Source organism: Triticum urartu, chromosome 7A (assembly GCF_056163025.1).
Source record: "Triticum urartu cultivar PI428250 chromosome 7A, HENAU_Tu73, whole genome shotgun sequence".
In the NCBI taxonomy this organism is placed as follows: domain Eukaryota; kingdom Viridiplantae; phylum Streptophyta; class Magnoliopsida; order Poales; family Poaceae; genus Triticum; species Triticum urartu.
The window spans coordinates 614,423,661-614,437,046 of record NC_141879.1 but is presented as its reverse complement, the minus strand read 5'-3'; the positions used below and the strand labels follow the sequence as shown (position 1 = coordinate 614,437,046).

The 13,386-nt window shown below is 41.5% G+C and overlaps 2 pseudogenes; one reads left to right on the top strand and one right to left on the bottom strand.

Annotated features, from left to right (window-relative positions):
* The first annotated feature begins 7,623 nt into the window (after positions 1 to 7,623).
* Positions 7,624 to 8,772, top strand: LOC125519167 (L-lactate dehydrogenase B pseudogene; annotated as a pseudogene).
* Positions 8,773 to 11,262: 2,490 nt separating this feature from the next.
* Positions 11,263 to 12,000, bottom strand: LOC125524616 (pEARLI1-like lipid transfer protein 2 pseudogene; annotated as a pseudogene).
* Between the last annotated feature and the right edge of the window lie 1,386 nt (positions 12,001 to 13,386).

The window sequence follows — 13,386 nt, the reverse complement described above, 5'->3', positions numbered from 1 at the left end:
TCATGTCGGCTTCCTTGGGCTTTATTTTGTACCACCATATGCATTAAACTGGACCATATCAAGAGGTAACGCCATCCCCTTGATTAGAATTGCCTTATTTGTGCTATTTGATCAGTGTGTGTTTTACGTATGACGTTGCTTTACCTGGAATTAAGGTGGGTTGCACCTGCCTAGGCACTATCTCCAGGGATAGGTTGGAAATCAGAATATATGATTCATTCTTAGAGAAAACTTTACACGCGTCACTTTAACATAATTGCATAGAAATCCAGTAAATTATGTAAGATTCAGTAGGAGGCAAGATATTGAAGATGTACTACTATTTCAGTTACATGATTCTATACATCTAAAACGGGCCACATGACTCCGTAACTGTTGTTAGAGAATATGTCTCGCTGTTCTGTAAAGTTATACAATCTCTACTGCGTTCCAATAAAGAGAATTTTACCATACAGAAGGATCCAATGAAGAAACTAATCCGGCTGAGTTCCAATAAATAGATCCTTCAAATGATCTGTCCTAATACAACTGCCGTATATTGGTATAGAGAAATCATATAAATTGTACTCAGTCGAATTTATTTTGTTTCATGACAGAGAAACCAAATACCTTTTGCTATTTTGGCATATATATTTATTCTTATATACTTGTGCAGTTTCGAATGATCCAACATATCTGCAGTCATCAAACTTGAAGACATGTTGTTTAAGGCCTTATTTGCACCGCCTCTCTTTCTTTGTCTGCGCACCTCTTTCCTCCAATAATAATAATGAACAACTTTTTCCGGATCAGGTATTACACTGTTACAAATGTATGCTGAAGCTACTCCTTACGACAAGGAAAAAGAGGATGAATGCTTTCTATCTTCACCAGTTTTGTAGCATGTTCCAAATTGTTGGCTCTTTCTTATTCGAGGATTCATCATTTTTTTGTAATTTAGAAGCTGACCTGAAAGCTTGATAAGGTTAAGCTTGACAAATACTCTAGAATACTTTTCCTTCTATCTTTATTTTTCTTCATAACTCATTTCAGTTTCTATACGTACAAAGCGTCTTACATCATTGTAAGTTAGTATGGTTGCCAACGCATAAACACATACAAAACCAGATAAATATTTTCTATCATGGTAATTATTGGATTTCTTTTAGCCCTTTTACATTTCAATTAGTTCTTGTAAATCATCTTTATTTCATATAGAAGTCGTTGTAGTCACATATCATCTTCTATTTCCTATTATCCATAGTAGGTAGCTATATAATTTTGGCAGTCCACACAACCAAAAAATATATATAATTTGATCCAAATTAGTACAAATATATATTTTGCTATGCAGATTAGTAGAATAAAATAAGGTTCGAGAATTAAGCATCTTGAACAATATGATTGCACCGTAAGGCAGTTTATACTTTTTTTCCTGGCTACACTCGAAGAGAAGACTATACTACATGCCTATATTACTGCATTAATAAATAATTGCTGATTTTATTTAAATGAGAATATTTTCCTGCTATTACTCTATGCAGCAACATAACCACTCGCTTTTGAAAATACAATTTGAGCGACATCAAACATTGTGTATCCATTTGATTTATATTTTTAAAAACGTTTTTTTTATATTATGTGAATTCACCTGTTTTACGTTTGAGACGTGTGTTGCACGTGCATGCTTACTAGTTAGGAGTGGAAGGGGATCGGTGGGAGAAATAAATTGGAGAGGGAGGTGATCTGTTTGGAAGGTGATCTCATGTACTCCCTCCATTCCTTTATGCAAGGTGTATTATTTTTGGTGCCGTGACCAAGGCACATAATCATAGAGGTGTTAGGACAAAATTACCCTTGGTAAATTTGTTTGTTAGTGACAAGTAAATCAATGAGTCCAGGAAAGTAAGAGATACATGCAATCGAGAGAGAGAGAGAGATAGTTTCCTTTTTTGATACAAGGAGAGATACGGGAAATTAGGAGAGAGATATACTTTCCTCTTTCTGGAGGGATAAAAAGGGAATTATGAGGATTTAGAAAAAAAATGCACCGTGCATTATGAAATTTTATCAAAAAATACACCTTATATAAAGAAACGGAGGGAGTGTATGGTATTATCTCTGAATTCTTAATTACCAAATATTTATATGATTGAATTGAATCAACACCTGCCAAAGCAAGTACGAATAAATGGAAGGAGTATCAGACGCGATTCGGTTTTAAGTGCGAAGAAGAAAAAATTGACGTGGGAGGGGTGGTGGGAGGTGAGACGGAAATAAACTGGACAAAAATTGACTAGACGAAAAAAACCGTGAAGGCTATTCTACCAACCAAGATATTAGGAGTAGAGATTCGGTGCAAGTTATATTTTTCCATGCTAGCTTTACCGAAAAAACAGAAGGCATGTGTTGATATCAGATTTTGGCATGACAAAAAATGCAATTAAGATGACCTCAAATAAAAAATGCACAACATGAAAGTTGTTTGCTTCGTAGAAAAGAACAATTCCAATATTTGAGTGATCTCCATCCAAGATTGTATGCGACATCTCCCCTTTCCAAGTTTTCAGTGCATTGTTCTTATAGTATACAAAATAGGATTATGAATTGCTCCTAATTTTGGTCAATTTATCCCCTTGCTTTTCAACATATATATTTAAAAAAAAATCTGTTTTTCATAACAAAAAACTTTGACAAATGTTCTAAGAGCTTGCAAAATTTCATCACGAAATCATATTTGTAGAAGTTGTGGCAAAGAAACAAAATTAGTGCTCCAAAATGCTTTTGAAAGTAGAATTTCCAGAGTATTGATTTTTTAGCCACGACTTCCACACGTGATTTCATGATGAAACTTTGCAAGCTCTTAAAACATTTGTCAAAGTTTTCCATAAAAAATCAGATTTGTTCGAACATTTAAATATTGTTCGACTTTACTGTTCACCCGAACTCATTTGAGCTCGGGTACAAAAACTTGACCTGACTCTGTTGTGTGTAAGAAAACCAACAAAGGTGACTTCTTCCTTATTCACGCCTTGATGCACCATTTTTGTGTTCAGTGTCGTTTGATAACAGTGCATCGATACAACAGAGTTTTTATTGTTAACCTTCAAAAGATCCGGAAAGATCATTCTAGGCTCTTTATCATGTGTCTCATTCCATCCATGTGCTGAGAAAATCGTGCAGCGTAGCTGAGAAAAAACAGCTTAGTCTAACCGAGCCCTGTATAACCGACAAGCCCCTACTTGCTTGTCCCGCTAGTTTTTTTCTCCATTTTTTGTGTTGTTAGTTCAGTAGGGAAAAAACCGACCAGTTTTTTAATACTACTGAAAAAATTGTTAAATCAAGGAACCTTTATGGCTTTATAAAAAAAATCACCGATTTGAGAAAAGTTTGTGAATTTGGGTAAAAGATATGAATTTGAAGAAGTTTGTAAAATATGGGAAAAGTTCAAAAAAAAGATCACAAATTTGGAAAAAGGTTTGTGAGAAAATTTCACAAGATTTAAAACGAGTCAATGGATTTCAAGAAGTTCATTTTTTTTAAAGTTCATGACATTTGTTAAAAGTTGATGAAAAATGAAAAAAGTTCATAGATTTAGAAAAAAAATTGTGAATTTGAAGAAGGTCCATCAATTTTGAAGAAAAAAGTTCCTGAAATCGTGAAAAGTTCATGGATTTCGAAAAGTATCATAAAATTTGTAAAGAGTTCTTGGATTAAAAAATATTCATGCATTTGAAAATAAAGTTCATGAATTCAGAAAAAAATCACGGATTTGAAAAAAGTTCATGAATTTAAGAAAAATATTTATGAATTTGAAATTTTTACAAATTTAAGAAAAGTTCATGATTTTTAAAAGATTTGCAAAATTTAAAAAGGATAATAAAATGAAAATAAATATACAAAATTGCCTAAAAACAAAGAAAAAGGTGAAACAAAAGAAAAACAAAAAAACCAGATAGTTTAGGCGCATTTGACGCACAACAAGCAAGCAAGAAAGAAAAAAAAAAGTAAGTACATACATTACGTATGGTTTCCCAGTTGTTGGTCGCTGCGGGTGGTGCTGAACCGTGAGGTCTACTGTTCGAATCTCTCGCGCACCTTGTTTGTAAGGTTAAGAAAAAGGAAAATAAAGTAAATGGGCCAAGCCCAAGATTGAAGGGGTGTGTGCGCCAGTTCTTGTTGCTTCTGACTGCAAAGGGGTGGTTAACGACATCAATCAAGGCATTGGAGGCATGTGTGCAAGTATTGTGAAGGAGATAAGAGACACTTCTGCACTTTTTCAGCAATGCACCTTAATCTTCAAAGGTCGTAGTAGTAATCACGAGGCACATAGCCTTGCTAAACACACTTTTTGTCTTGATTTAGGGCGTCATTTGTGGCTTATAAACCCTCCAGTTTTGAATTATATCCCTATGAACATTCTTAAATAATAAAGCAGTGTGTTTAGATGCAAAAAGGCTATAACCGGCGTTGAGGGTGCCAAATAGGAGTTGGGCCCGAAAACACGCAGCTGTTAGGCCAGTATAATTGATCCCATCCTCAGAGTGGTTGTTGTATTGCCCCGAATGAACCCGCTTCAGCCCGTTTTGTCCCAAATTTTTGTGTTAACATCATGAGGCATTTTTCAACATCAAGACGACCTTAGATTGTAAAACTTTCAATATGAAAGTTGTTTGTCTTGTGGAAATAAAGAAATTTGCTATTGGAATCAGTTTCATCCGAGGTTATTTGCAACCTAGAAAGTTTGACAAGATAGATCCATCTTGGAAATACATTTTTAATGCACTACAGAATTGGCTTCAAGATTGATTTAAATGGAAAAGTGTTAAATATGGAAGTTCTTTGTCTTGTCATTTTTTTGCTTTTGAATCATTTCAATCCGAGGCGTTATACAACATCTCGGCTGATGCAACTTTTCTGTCTTTTGACCCGTGCAAAGTTCTGGACCCACTTTTCCGAATTATGGTTGGTTTGGATATTTGGATGAAAATCATATTTATTTTCTTGTACAGGAAGTCCAATCGCCTCATATACAGATGAGAGGTGATAGTCGGTTGAATAACACACAATTGTCAAACCGGTTTGTCACTTTTATCTTCTATCTTTTCTCCTAATTTATCCTCATTCTCTCCTTCCTCATCCGTCGTTGTTTTCCATGTTCGATGGCAGCAAACTCGAGGCCTTAGGGTGATCGTGTCGACCTAGGGAAGCCCATAGCCACCGAATTCCCGAACAGGGTCCCTCTTGGATTTGTGGGGTTTCAGGTCCTCAAAAGATTTTGTTGACGTGTCTTGCATATCGCGCTCCAGACGAGGTTATCCAGAGAATTCACAAAGGGTACATCTCATCAAATCGCCTCCTCGTGAAGGCAAACATTATGCCCATATTCCTCTCTTTTCCCTTCTGATTATCAGTAATTTTACCCCTGTATTCATTCATGCATTATCGACAGCCACATCTGCAGCCAGTTAGCTCTCAAGCAAGTCTAGACCTCCTAAATCTAGGATAAATGATAAATAGTTGTTCCTAAACCTAATCCTTATTATGAGGTTGACAAATATTTCCTCTACCAAGAAATCATGTTATTTGTAAGAAAAAGGGCAAAGATCACATTATTATGAAAAAAAACTAGCGAATTCGACTAAACTTACAGATAATACAGAAATATTTGTGAATTTTATCGAAATCATGTCATTTTCGGAATATTTGTTTTCTTTTTCCTAGTTGTTTGGATGCGTTTCATCTACAAGTTTCTCCGAGTTCTTTTTTTCATTTGGCTTAGGAGCTTTGTGGGCTTGTCAGAAAGATGGATATGGTATAGAAATAATTGAGCCTAATGTGTAAATCCGCTGGGCCATTATGAAATATCATCATTTTCTCACACATAGTGGGGACAACCCCTAGCCAACGCTCGTGAGCATCAAAGACCAGCGCTTTCGCATAGGGTGTGACCCTAATGGGCCAGCCCATTCGGTGGCGCCATACCGAGCTGTCTTGTGCGGCTACTAAAATCGAACTCGCAGCCTCAAGTGTTCCTTACCACTTGAGCTGTTGGGTGTAAGCGGCTAATAGGCCATGAACATTTAAGAACTAAATGCAGTGACAGATTAAAAAATTTCAAATTTTGTTGACCATTTCTTCAAAAATTGTGAAATATTTATTTTCAAATGCGAATAATGTTTCTAATCGTTATTTTCTTTCAAAATTAAATTTTTTGAACATGAACAATTTTTTTTCAATTTTTTTGAACATTTTCTGAAATTGTGAACTCATTTTGAGCTCTGAACATTTTTTTGAACTATGAACAATTTTGAAAAAGGCATTTAAAATACACACTGCACATTTTCTTAGTATACGGCAAACATTATTCAAATACACGCTGAACATTTTTTAAATATATGGTAAATGTTTTTGAAATGCACATTGAACAATTTTTTCTATACCTTATGAACATTTTTTATATGCAGTGGACATGTCTTTTTCAATATGGTGAACTTGTTTTGAAAACCTGAACGAAATTTTAAAAACGTGAACAGTTTATGGGACTTGAAAAAAATGTTTAATTCTAAATATTTAGACAAAATTGAAATTATGAAGTTTTGTTTTTTAATTTATGAAAAAACAGGAAAAATAAAAAGAAGAAGAAATAAGCAGAAAAAACGAAAAAATAAAATAAAAATGAAAGTAAAAACATGAAGAAATTCAGAAAACCTGGTAAAGGAAAAAGAAAACTGGAAAAATACAGTTCAGGGAACCTTCCCAAACCTGTTGCTCGGTCAAAGTGGGCCAGGCCATATCGTAGCGCTCGCTCGCTTCAGTTTGATGCTTGCGGGCGTCAAATAGGATCCGCCTATACACGGATTGGTTGCTCTCCAGAAAAGAAAAATGTTGTGAATGCCCTTGTTTTTTCTTTTTGAGAAACCCGTAGTATGAATGCCGTTAGCTTTGTCCAGTTGTTAAGGTTTCCTAAAAATGTTGCTCCCTCCGGTCACAAATATAAGATGTTCTAACTTCTTTCTTAATCAAATGTATATAGAGATGTTTTAGTGTGTTTATTCACTCATTTCAGTCCGTATATAGTCCATATTGCAATATCCGACACATCTTATATTTGTGAACGGTGGGAATACTTTTTAAAAAAGTTGTCAACTGCCAAACAAACAAATGAAACAAGAGAAACAGAAAGCAGGCCCCAAGAATTGACTCATGAATTCACCTATTTTCCTGTGGTCAGCAAAAGTCGACCCACTATCACTTCAGTTTGCGTCGACTTTCCTTCGCTTGAAAGCCAAAACTAGTTGCATGGATAAGCAGATCTCCAATTTTCTCATACTCTCTTTGTCCAACGAATGAACAGTGGACCAAAACCGGCAGGAACTTCTCTGGTATTGTAAAGTCGCATTCTTTATTTCCGTCAACATAGACTTCGATTTCTTTCTTTGGTTCGCTTTCCAGAAAGACAAAAAAAAAAAGACGTTGACAAACAGATACACTTATGAGGTTATGATCTATAGAGATATACGGAGTAGGAAGGAACCTACTTTTAGCCAACTACTGTGGTAGTATAAGTAGGAGAGCCCTCAGCTACGTACCATGCATCCAAAGTTCAAAAACCAACTGAGAAAGCACATCCAAAGTTCCAAACCTAACTGATCGAGCAAGCACAATATCAACACAACCCGATCGTTTTGACACCATGAGCCTGATGAAGAAGGAGGCGTCCTCGCTGTCCGAGCTCGGCTTCGACGCCGACACCGGCGCCGGCTTCTACCGCCAGGTTCCATCGTGCGGCCGCGACGGGGAACTGACCCCGCTGCGGCGGACTGAGCGACTCACCAAGGTCTCCGTCATCGGCGCCGGCAACGTGGGCATGGCCATCGCGCAGACCATCCTCACGCAGGGCCTCGCCGACGAGATCGCGCTCGTGGACGCCGAGGCCGACAGGGTCCGCGGCGAGATGCTGGACCTGCAGCACGCCGCGGCGTTCCTCCCGCGCGTCCGCATCGCCGCAGGCACCGACGTCCTCGCGCTCACCAGGGGCTCCGAGCCTCCGACCTGGCCATCATCACGGTGTCCAGGGAGACGCCGGCGGCCTCGCGGATGGGCCAGCTGAGGAGGAACGTGGCGCTGCTGAGGGAGGTCGTGCCGGCCGTGGCGAAGGGGTCGCCGGAGTCGCTGCTGGTGGTGGTGTCGAACCCCGTGGACGTGCTGGCGTACGCGGCGTGGAAGCTGTCGGGGTTCCCGTCGAGCCGCGTGATCGGCTCCGGCACGGACCTCGACTCCGCCAGGCTGCGGTGCCTCCTGGCCGAGCACCTTGGCGTGGGCGCGCAGGACGTGCAAGCGTACATGGTCGGCGAGCACGGAGACGGCGCGCTGGCGCTGTGGTCGAGCGTCCGCGTCGGCGGCATGCCGGTGCTGAGCTACCTCCAGAAGACTCACTCGTCGTTCGACGCGGAGGCCCTGGAGGGGATCCGGCGGGCGGTGGTGGGCGGCGCGCGCGAGGTGATCGGCCTCAAGGGGTACACGTCCTGGGCCATTGGTTACTCGGTGGCCGGCCTCGCCAGGTCGCTCCTCCGCGACCAGCGGCGCGTGCACTCGGTGTCGGTGCTCGCCAAGGGGTTCGTCCCCAGCGACGTCCACGAGGTCTTCCTTAGCCTCCCGGCCAGGCTCGGGCGCCGCGGCGTGCTCGGAGTTGCCGCGGAGCTGGAGCTCACCGGAGACGAGGAAATGACGCTCCGCCGGTCCGCGGAGACGCTCTGGGGCTACTGTCAGGAGCTCGAGCTACAACAGTAGTGGTGCCTAAACTTGCCATCGATGTTCACTTTGGTACTTGAACTTGAAAAATACATCGAACTGGTTCTATAACTTGGCAGTATGGTTCAAATACGGTTCAAATCACGTCTAGATATGTATGTATTGCTAACTAGATATGGCAGCATGGCACGGGGCCCACTTGCAGTGTCCGAAAAGACTGACATGAAGAGTGTGCGTCTCAATAACCATCAGGTCCCACCTGTCAGTGCACAACTGAAATAAACAAAAAAGTTGCTTGGCTGAGTTTCAAACAGGTGACCTGTGCGCCACAGAGAACATGTGCCAACCAATTGCCCCATGTACGTTTACTGTCTTTCACACACTGCAACATTTTATATAGGTTTTATAATATATATGACACAATCGCTGGAGTTAAATGGGCTGCAGATAGTGCACCCATTTTCCACATGTTAGATGTTTTTCTTATTGTAGAAATTATAAAATATTTAGATAGTATATGAAGTGATTGTTCTTTTAGGAAATGTATTTCTAATTGTAAAAAGTGTTCATGTGTTTTAATAAAGTATATGTATTTTTCAAAAGATATATTTTCAAATAAAAATAAATTTAAAAAAATGTGTGATAAATAAACAATGGCCTAGTGTTCCCCTAGGATTTTATACATTCTTAAATTTAAATTACAATTTTCAAACTATACATACATTTGTCTACTTAAAAACATTTTAATTACATGAATTTTTAATAATACGTAAATATTTTATAAAATCACATTAACATATTATTTCTAAGACAAGAAGATTCTAGCTTTTTTTATTACTAATACAACAATTCACATGAGTTTTAGAATTACAAAAAACGAAAAAGAAACTCACATCTTGAAGGGTCACATACAAAAGGGAAAATAACTAATAGTTTTAAAAAAGGACCATGTGATAAATTTTTTTAAACATGAATATTCTGAAAATGAGATTAGCATTTCGAATATGTATAACTTTTAAAAATTGCTAAATTGTTTTATTATATTTCATGAATCCTTACAAATATTATGAAACCATTTTATTAATTATTTTGTATTATTTTATTTTTTTGAATATTTTAAATTTCATTAACATTTTAGGGGTTATTAACTATTTATTTAATATTGTTACTATAGGTTGATTTTTTTCTCCAGAAAAACGAAAAATAACTAGCATGTGGAAAATTGGCTGCAAGTCTAATTAGCTAGATACAGATTAGCGATGCCTAATAGTCAACTAACTTTCCCTGGCGAAGTGGTTTGCGCAGGCCCTTCGTAGCTCCCAGGTCTCTTGTTCAACAAAACCCAACCAAGCTCCATTTTTATTTATTTCAGTTGTGTACTGATAGGTGGGACCCGATGATCATTTAGACGCACTCTTTCCATGTTAGCCTGTCTCAGCACTGTAAGTGTGCCCCGTGCTACGCTGGCATGTCTAGTCAACAATACATATGTATCTGGACATGATTTGAACCGTATTTGAACCATACCGCCAAGTTATAAAACCAGTTCGGTGTATTTTTCAAGTTTAGGCATCAAAGTGAACGTCAATGACAAGTTTAGGCACCACAGGTGTTATTACCTCGACTGCGAATAAACAGACCGTGAACGTACTCCCTCCGGTCCTTTTTACTCTATGTTTTAGATTTGTGTCAAGTCTAACATTATAAAGTCTGATCAAATTTATTAAAAAATATCAATATATGTAATATCAAATATATATACTATGACTACATTTCATAGTGAATCTTAAAATATTGGTTTGGCATTGTGAATGTTGATATTTTTCCTAATAAGTTTTGTCAAAGTAGAGATAATTTGATAGAGATAGACTTCATAGATACATTGATTTTATTTCGACACAATTTTCAACCTATTCATTTCAATCACCAGTATAATGAACACCAAAGATAATAAAAATTGCATCCCGATCTGTAAACCACCTACCGACAATTACGAACACTGAAGCGAGCCGAAAACGTGCCGCCGTCATCGTCTCTTCCTCATCGAAACCGGACAAAGCTTGTTGTAGTAGATAGTCGAAAAGTCATCGTGTTAAGACTACATAGGACCAACGCACCAGAAGATCAACCACAACCATTGAAGAGTAGCTTAGATCGGAAGGCTCCAACTTGAGGACATAGAAACGTAAACGAAATACGATCAGATCCGAACAAATCCACCAAGTACTGATCTGTCGAAGACACATCTCCACACGTCCACCAATGATGCTAGACGCATCATCGAGACAGGGTTAAACGGGAAGAATCTTATTGCATCATCAAGGAGCTACCGCCGTCTCGTTTTTCTGAATAGGACATAAACCCTAAAAAAACTCAAAGGAACATCTAAAAATAGACCCCTCTGGCCGACAAGCGCCGGATCCACCGCACCGCCGTGACCCTAAGGCCATCGGAGACAAGGGACCAGCGACGGTGTCGGCTAGAGGCAGAGAAACCATGGGGTAGGCGGATGCGCTTGTCTACGCCTCACGAACCATTATTCAGGATAAAAGTGCTTTTTTATTGGAGGAAAATGTCGCTTTTACAACCAGCGCACACGCTCTACACGCAGATACGTTTTACGTACGACCGGTACTGATGTTGATAACAAAAACACACGACCTGACACGTAGTACATGCACATGCACACGCATGCATGCACGATGGCTGATCCAATCAAGCGCAGTGGAAGCCCTTGGGCACCTTGCATCCGCAGTAGTTGAGCAGCAGCGTGAGGTCGACGTCGACGTCGAGGTTGATGCCGAGGACGTTGGCGTTGATGGCGAGGCAGACGCAGGCGGCGGCGTCCAGGTCGACCAGGCCGGAGATGAGGGAGCAGCACGGCTGCTTGGGCCGCGACTGCCCCAGCACCACGTGGATCAGCCCGTCCAGCACGTCCGCGCACACCGCCAGCTTCACCGCGTTCACGGGGCAATTGCCCGCCGGCGACGGGCACGGGTGGCCGTTGCACACCTCCGCCGGCCGCACGCCCGCGCATAGGAGCACGGCCACGACCGCCACCATTGCTACGGCCATGCTGCTCGGCCTGGATGCAGCCATTGCTCTTGCTCGCTCTAGTTCGTGAGTGGGCCTGGTGATGTAGCTGTGCTAGTTCAAGTTTTGCTTTAGCTTCGTGACTGTGTGAGTATATGAGTGATCTGGAGAGTATTTATAGGGGATCGAAACTGTGTGGCCGGGGCAGTATGGTCATCGATCAGATACTGATCGATTTGCCTGTTCCTGGAAGCTAGCTAGCTCAGGGCAATAGATCAATGATTTGCACACAGAAGGGACATGTTATACGACCCAACCAGAAAGACAAAGGATATGCTGATGGATTGCGCAAATTGCGTGTATAAATTCTTGTAATCGGCCGGCCATCCGAGGAGCTCCAGCTTACTAGTTGCAGCAAAACAACTTCCCAGAGCAAACATACAAGCACCCGTGAACCATCAGCCGGCCGATGTCAAAATCAGATGACAAGCAGCGCAAGCAGGTCCATCCAAATTTACCCGAAAAAAAAATCATCCAATTTGCATCAAACTCCCACACACCTTTTTGTGGCTGACATCAAATTAAATTACTATGTTTATGGCAAATTTACATGTCATCTTTCCTCGTGTTCTTAGTAAAGGTGATGGATCGAAGCTTGGTTTTGGGATGCGAATCCCGAGATTAACTTTGGGCTGGACTCGTCATCATCGGCACGTGCGATGATTTCTTCTTAAAGGCGCGGCCTAGGAGGTATGTATTTTTCATTTTGAGTTTATCTTTTATCATAGGGTCAGTGGTTGTCTGTTGGAATTATTATCGCGGTGTATGCGGCCTTGTATTTTTTTTCATGTCAGTTTTGTTCGACTGCTGGATTTTTGATATAAATAATTCTGTATGATTATGTGCATCGCACAGTGCTAAGGCCGGGCTTATTCTCCTTTTCAACGAGAAAATCATATAGTATTGTGTCCTTATATTCTAGACTGCTACCCAAAAACCGTAACCTCATCTTGAAGGAAAATCCCCTCCCCCCGCCACAACGTCGTCTCCTTCGAGGCGACTCGGGGGAAACCCTAACTGCCGCCGCCACACCCCTCCTCCCCCCTCCCCTTCCCCTCCGCCGCCGCCAGAGGTGTGCGCCGGCGCGCGCTCGACACCGATGAAGGTGGCGGCAGGGGATCTGGCGGCTCCACATAGCCTGGAGGGCCTCGGCATCCGGGGCGACGGCCCCGGGCGGAGAGCGCGGGGTGGCCCGGGCGACGGGCCATTCCGGCCGGAGCTGGTGAGGCGCCTCCCTCGGTCTCGCGGGGGACGAGGAGGCGTCGGTCCACGGTCGCTGGTGTGCGGCCTCCCCTGCGCGGTTGCCGCCGCCAGATGCATCTCATCCTCTCCGCCTCGATCTGCTCCTTCCATCGCCGGATCCGGGTCCTGGTGGCTTAGACCGTTCTTCCCGGGCGCCACTAGCGCGGATCTCGTCGAGTGGGGTTGGATCCAGGGGAAACCCCTGGCCGGCGCAGCCATGCCGCAGGCGACACCCTGGGTGCCGTACCCCTCCCTGGAGGCTGTGGTGAGGATCCTTCTCCCCCTCCTTCCATTTCCCTGCTAGGTGAAAACCTACGT